This window comes from Pyrus communis, chromosome 4 (genome assembly GCF_041283825.1).
Source record: "Pyrus communis isolate YQ-2024b chromosome 4, ASM4128382v1, whole genome shotgun sequence".
In the NCBI taxonomy this organism is placed as follows: Eukaryota; Viridiplantae; Streptophyta; class Magnoliopsida; order Rosales; family Rosaceae; genus Pyrus; species Pyrus communis.
Window position 1 is genome coordinate 22344640 of NC_142568.1, and position 7771 is coordinate 22352410.

The 7771-nt window shown below is 37.7% G+C and overlaps 1 pseudogene; it reads right to left on the minus strand.

Moving 5' to 3' along the window:
• Positions 1 to 5535: 5535 nt before the first annotated feature.
• Positions 5536 to 7341, minus strand: LOC137722173 (putative LRR receptor-like serine/threonine-protein kinase RKF3 pseudogene; annotated as a pseudogene).
• Positions 7342 to 7771: the final 430 nt, after the last annotated feature.

Sequence of the window (7771 nt, forward strand, 5' to 3'; positions counted from 1 at the left end):
ATTTAACAAACAATGAGCCAAAATGATTCAATAAAAATGGAGACTATTTTGTCATTTTATCCGTATTTAATTTTCAAGGATGGATCAAAATGATTAATGATGGACAAACTCAAAGACCACTTTTATCAATTTCAAATCTTATTGACCAAAGTAAGAAATTATAAAGCATCTTTTTATTACAAAAAATAAAAATTACGTCAAAAATATATATGGAAATCAATTGAATGCATAAATCAAATGAGGGATATTGTGAGTAATGAGCATGACAAGTGTGTACTATATAAGTCAATTTGTCCGGAACCAGATTCTCTCTGGATCCTAATAATTTGAGTTCAACGATCATTTGATCCAAACTATTGAAATTTGATCCAATAGCTACAATTATTATAACTTTTAGAGGGGCTCCCTGTTTGTAGCTGTTGGATTAAATTTCAACCGTCCGAATCATTTGACCCTGTTTGGGCCCAAAATACTATTGTTGGGCCGAGCAGCAGGATGTGCTCGGCCCAAGGTGATGACAAATACTATGGGCCGAATAATAAATCCCGGGCCAGCTGGCAGGATCGGCCAAATCCTATTCTAAGTAGTCCGGATAAATAGAAAAGGTCGAGGAAGTCCTGGTGCGACCAGGATTCTCGACCGGCAAGGAATGGAGTCCCGAAAAGAAGGAAAATTCAGAATCCCAGTAGGAGTAGGTTTGTTCGAGTTAGAGGCGAAATGGGACAAGGACTCCCAATCCAAATCAGAATTGGTTTCAAGGAATGGGGCACTATAAATACAAGAAATCATGCGACAGAAAAGGCCCTTCAAAAAAATCAGCATACAATTACCCTGCGCAAAACCTCTCAAACACCTTGAGATTTTTCCTTTTCTTTTCCTGCCGACACACCTTCAGTTTGGATAAACAGCACTGTGGAAGCACCCGGCGAGCATCTTCAGTTTGGATAAACAGCACTGCTGCCGCAGAATCAGCTGACCGAGAAGCACCTTCAGTTTGGATAAACAGCACTGCGTCGAGGTCGACCGGTTATCTATCTAAGTCTCGGCCGAGAAGGGTTTTCGAACCTTTGTTGGCAGAGGTCACCTTGCTAGCCTTTTCGGCATAGTCAGGTGTTACGAATTGCATTGCTCGGCGTACTGGACGCCGAATTATTTTATGATTGGATACTCGCAAGTAGGTTTCAGGGTTCGGCATTCCGACGGCCGAACTACGTTTACCATCAAGACATACATCACGTTTGAGTACCTGTGCCCATATAGTTTGGTCTCGATTCGACGTGCTTATACTCTTACGAACATAATCACAGTGACCGAATCGGGCTCCGACGATTTGTGAACTCCGCAGAATTAGTAGCCTTGTCTTCAGGCTGTAGAACCCAGAGACCGAGAGTGTTCCTTCCTCGGTCGCAATCGCAAGATAGAGAAGTCAACGACGCGCTCAAAGCGACATCAACAAATTTTACTCCTCGGCCAAGCTCGGCCGACGAGTTGGCACGCCCCGCATTCGACCGAAGGACGTAGTTAGCTTACTAGTTACTCAGCCAGCGCGCCACGTAGGTTTTGTAATTTTTAGAGTCAACAGACCCTTAGGCTCAGATTATTAGAATCCAGAAGGAATCCGGTTCCGATTTGTCCCCCTACGTTGCATCCTAATTAGCATTTCCCCAAAAAAATAGAGAATAACAAGTGTTTACTATAAAAGCTGAGACGGACAAGACATTGTTCATGCACCTTTATCTGTATTGATGCATGCTTCACCGTATAAATATACGCTACAGGGTTTAGGGTTCCAAGTGCTTCAGTGCAGCAGCTGCAAACACCACAGCTATCTTTAGACATTCCTGCTACCTAATTGCAAAGTCAAAAAGATATGCACAGGTCTTCACCCAAAATACCTTTTTTGGTGATTGTGCTCATGGTTATGGCATCTGGTAAATTATTATTTTTCTTGAAAATTTTATTATGCTTTAGAGTATAATTTTATACTATGAAGTTATTGGCCGTTAGATTTTGATCATTGCATCTTTGACTAAGCATTTAACAGTCGAAAACCCTATAGCATATATAAGATACCATGCACGAATGACAAAGCCTACTAGATAATGCCTACTATTTAATTTGTAACAGCACCGTAAATATTCTATTTGTTAGCAGTAAATAAATTGTTGGCAGGTCTGCAGCAATATGCTGAAGCAAAGAAGTTCTTACCCTATTGCAATAATGATCATGACTGCATGCTTATTTGCCCTAAATGCAAATCATGCCAGTGCACACCGGAGAAGCAGTGTCGCTGCGTCCATCCCAGCTCTAATAAGCCAATTCTTTTTGGGGTTTAGGCTAGAACTGAAATTTCAGACACTTGTTGCTTTAGTTCAATAAAATTGTTAACCCTTGTCAATAAAACTGTTGTTATTTGTTGCCCTAACCATGGTCAAGATTTGACCCTTTCTCTTATTAATTCGCTTAGAATCTATACTTCTAAAACAACAATTAAAACTGAAGGCTTTTGAAGCATTTCTCTAAGTCGTTTTGTTTATAAATATATTTATATTAAGACGATGTGGGCTTGGGCTGAATTATACAATGGGAAGTATGTCCCTAATCATTTGAGAAACACACATAAAAGGGGTCTCTTAAACACTACCTTATAGATTACCTATTGAATATGTATATAAACATTATCCATGGACTCACCAATAAGATCTCATTGGTAATCTAATCTTGCTCCATGATTATATTATGGGCTGATCCATGTATTACCTTAACCAATACACTAATCTTGATTGCTTTTAAGGCATACATCCAACACTAACTTCATACAATTAACTATCAAAATACAAAAAAAATTATTATATAGTCAATATTGGAATCGGGATAACTATTTTTAGCTAAAATGTGAAAAGGATATGAAAGGAAAGAAAATTCCTTTAGTATTAACAAAAAGGGGTAGTATATCCATTATATGAGAAATAAACTAATAAAGTACATACTCTAAATTCTAGAGTATGGTTCTTCATACTCCATATATATATATATATATATATGTAGTAAAAGATTTGAAACTCTAGAAAAAACATTTTGAGAATTGTGTTTTATAGTAGGGTTAGAGGAAGTTTGTACATCAAATTGATGTTTTGAAGTAAGGTTGTAGATGCCCTTATGGCCAATAAATGAAAAATTAAAATGCTCATTTCAAGACGCTTTGCATCCCCCATTGGATGGAGATGCTCTTAGGATTGGTACTTTCTACTTACTTGACAACCAAATTTTAGCGATATTTGTTCTTTCTTACCACTACGTGTGAGAAGATAGTTAAGTTACAAAATTATCACTTTCTTAATATAAATAATATCGTTTATTTAAAATTAAAAAAAAAAGCTACAAAAATAGTCTGAGAATCAAACCTTTATGTTTAGTTTGATTCAATTAATCCTTCATCACCTTTCCATTTTATTTTGCTTCTAGTTTTTATTGTATACTAGATAACTTTCTCCTTTCCAATAATAAAATATCGATTTTTGCTTCAAAAAAGAAGTGTTTTTTTAGTATCATACTTAGTTAGAGCATTTACGTGCATGACACATAACTCATTTTGAAGGAAGTTTTAACGGAGTTGACCAAAGAACCGTAGCTACACGTTTTGATGAGTTAAGGGACCAATGGTCATGGATTTTTAGTTGAGGGACCATTACTCCAATTGAGTTAAAGTTGAGGGACCATTGCTACATTTTCCTCTAATTTTTTTTTAAACAAACGATATTATATGCACTAAATGAGAGGGGATTAGCTTAGCCTCACAATCGGTTAGCAATAATGTGGTTCAAATTTGCCGTTGGCGAGAATCGAACCTAAAATTTCTCACTTACAAGTGAAGAAAAATATCATTAGACCGTAATCCTAATTATTTATTTAAAATAAAATTAAAATGTTAGCATTAATTATGGTTATAGGAGCTCCTTTCTCCCTCCATCCATATATTTAGAAACTTCTAGGTACATTCCTATCTTAGGATGTAAAAGAGAGCATGATTAGAGTTTTTATTTATTCATATAAATCTACCCACCGGAGAGGCCTTACTTGTTGTATGTATGAGGTAATAATACTATATACACAATACATAACATGATAGTATAGTGAGAAATTATAAGCATTTTTAATTATAAAAAATAAAAATTACATGAAAAATATATATGGAAATCAATTGAATGCATAAATCAAATGAGGGATATTGTGATAAATGAGCATGACAAGTGTTTACTATATAAGTCGATTTGTCCCCCTACGTTGCATCCTAATTAGCATTTCCCTAAAAAAACGTAATTAAAGAGAATGACAAGTGTTTACTATAAAAGTTGAGTCGGAAAAGACATTGTTCATGCATCTTTGTCTGTATTGATGCATGCTTCACCGTATAAATATACGCTACAGGGTTTAGGGTTCCAAGTACTTCAGTGCAGCAGCAAACACCACAGCTATCTTTAGACACTCCGACTACCTAATTGCAAAGTCAAAAAGATATGGACAAGTCTTCATCCAAAATGGCTTTTTTGGTGATTGTGCTCATGGTTATGGCTTCTGGTAAAATATTACTTTTTAAAAATTTTATTCTGCTTCGGAATATATTTTTTATACTATAAAATTATTCCTCGTTATTGGTCATTGCATGTTTGGCTGAGCACCTTACAGTCGAAAACCTCATAGGGTATGTAAGATACCGTGCACAAATGACAAAACCTACTAGATAATCCCTAGTATTTAATTTGGAACAGTACTGTAAATATTCTATTTGTTAACAGTAAATAAATTGTTTTTTTGTTGGCAGGTCTGCAGCAATATGCTGAGGCAAAGACGTTCTTACCCTATTGCAATAATGATCATGACTGCATGCTTATGTGCCCCAAATGCAAATCATGCCAGTGCACACCGGAGAAGCAGTGTCGCTGCGTCCACCCCAGCTCTAATAAGCCAATTCTTTTTGGGGTTTAGGCTATTTCAGACACATGTTGCTCTTGTTCAATAAAATTGTTAACCCTTATCAGTAAAACTGTTGTTGTTTGTTGCCCTAACCATGGTCAAGATTTGACCCCTTCTCATATTAATTTGTTTAGAATCTATTATTCTAAAACAAAAATTAAAACTGAAGGCTTTTGTAACATTTCTCTAAGTTGTTTTTGTTTATAAATAATTTGATTTGAACTTGTATTTAACAAGAATCCATAATAATTTGATTTGAACTTGTCTTTGACAAGAATCGGATCTAAAACATGTCACTTACAAGAAAGAAGTCATTAAACTGTTGTACTAAGTAGCGAAATATTTCTCTAAGTAAAAAGCATCTAATTCATGAATAAATTAAACAATTTCTTACTCACCGTCATAATGGTAAACCAGTATCTCAAGCCAATCACGTACTACTACAATACCATTCTGGTTGAGGAAGTCCTATTACAAAAGGATGTATAAAATAAAATGTACATTCTTGGTCAGCCGGGTTTGACTTGTAAACACACACTATTGAAGCTCATTCATATTATGCTACAAGAGCAATGGACGATCAGGGATGGTTGGAATTGGGATATCATTTTCCAGAATTTTTACAATGTGGTCCATTGATGGCCTAGCATATGCAACTGGATGAGAAGCAAGCACAGCAACCAAAGCATACTTCTCCATTAGTTCCGGCGGGCCTAATTCGGGCATGCATTCATCAATGACATCCAAAACTCTGCCTTCCCTGACTTGTGACCACGCCCAATCTGACAACAACAAAGGCCTATTCTCGTCGTTGAATTCTATAACTGCTTTCTTCCCACTCAAAAGCTCAAGCAGTACAACCCCGAAACTATACACATCGATCTTTTGAGATATTTGGCCATACAAAGCATACTCAGGAGCAACATAACCTAGTGTGCCGGAGACCCTAGTGCTCACATGTGTCTGCCCCTCTGGTGTGAACTTTGCAAGGCCAAAATCTGCCAGTTTCGCTTCAAATGCTTCATCTAAAAGCACGTTGCTCGCTTTGATGTCACGATGAATGATAGCAGGCTGTACGCCGTGGTGTAAATAAGCCAACCCACGAGCCACTCCAAGCGCAATCTTTTGGCGAATTGACCAGCTAAGCTTCTTGAATTTCGGTTGGAACAGATGGTCATAGAGACTTCCATTTCGCACCAATTCACAAGCTAGAATTCTCTGGTGGCCTCCTTTATACACGGTCGCAATACAATAGCCTCTCAAGGACACAAGATTCACATGCCTTACGCTTGCGATCACCTCCACTTCGTGTGCGAAAACTTGGTCTCCGGCTGCAGAGCAGTTCTTGAACCTTTTCAATGCAACTTCAGAGCCATCTTGCAACATCCCCTTGTAAACATTCCCATATCCTCCCATACCAATTATGTTCTCCCTTGCGAAATTCCTCGTAGCCTTTTGTATTTCCTCGAAGCTGAACTTTATTGAAGTACTAATTCGACCACTAATTTCCATCTCCCCAGTCGAAACTTCTTCAATTTGAGCCAAATTTTCCTTCTTCTTCCTCTTCCATTTCTTGTTCCATATCCAAAGAAACCAAACCACAACCAATGCCCCGATAAATCCATAAAAAGAACCCACCATGATCCCCCACATCACCGGCTTGGGATCTCCGGACTTTTTATTAGATGGTGAGAAATCAAGCAGAAACAAACACTTGGCAGTCCCCATATCTGTTGGTCCAAACCTGTTGGAAAATGCCGCAGCATATATAAACGGGTAGCCATTGCAATCAGAAACATTGCCATCATTTGTGACTCTGAAATAAGATGTGCGAACTCTTGACAAGCGATCCACGCAGGAATTACAACCAGAATTCTTCTTCAAAGACTGATCACAAGAGCCCTTCATTTGTTGCAACTCCTCCCCTGAAACCAAGGTTTCGAAATCAGACTTCGTTGTGATGTTCTTACAAGTTTGTGACATGAAATTGGTCTTCATGCCACATTTGGACTTAATATCAAACCTGGGAATGAATTGATCGACTAGATTCACATACGAATCCCAGCAGGCATCCAGGACATCTGGAGACAATGAAAACAATCCGGTGGTTCGAAGATAGTCTGATCGAAGGAGACGGATTCCTTGTAGCACGTACTGGCACTTGGTCGCAATATCTAGCAAGGGCAATGGAAGATCGTTTTGGGTGATGAGTTTTTGCATAAGGCCGATGTTCAATGGGCATGGAGCATTAGCTGCACTACCCAATTTTCTATGGAAATTTTCATGGGAAATTGCTTTAGAAGTGGTCAGGGGTAAGGCCAATCCAAGAAGGAGGAGAAGAAATTGAGCGATCAATAGGGTTTTCATTGAGATTTGCAGACTGCAGCATAAATTTTGATTTTTTTTGGAATGGAATGGGAAGTCTGACTTCGTTCTTTGGGAGCTCACAAATGCTTTGAAGCCTTGAAGGTGGAATGGAAGTTTGGCAGTTATTGTTGGAGGGAAGCAATTTAAATTGATTTGGGGATGTGTAAGTTAGGAACTGAAAGAGTGGAGTTGAAAGATCTCGATATTAGTAAGAGTGAAGTTGAAACTTTTCTTTTTCTCTGTCTTAGCCGATGTGGAATATTTTAACAAATACCACTCATTTAAGAGCTAACCGGGAATATTTAGAACTTCATTGTTCTAGAAAGTAAGACTTAGTCTAACAGGCAAGGCAAACAAATAAATGAATATTTGGGAGAAGAGACCTGGTACTGCTAGGCCTTAGGTTTATCCTAATGTTTCTTGGTTGGAT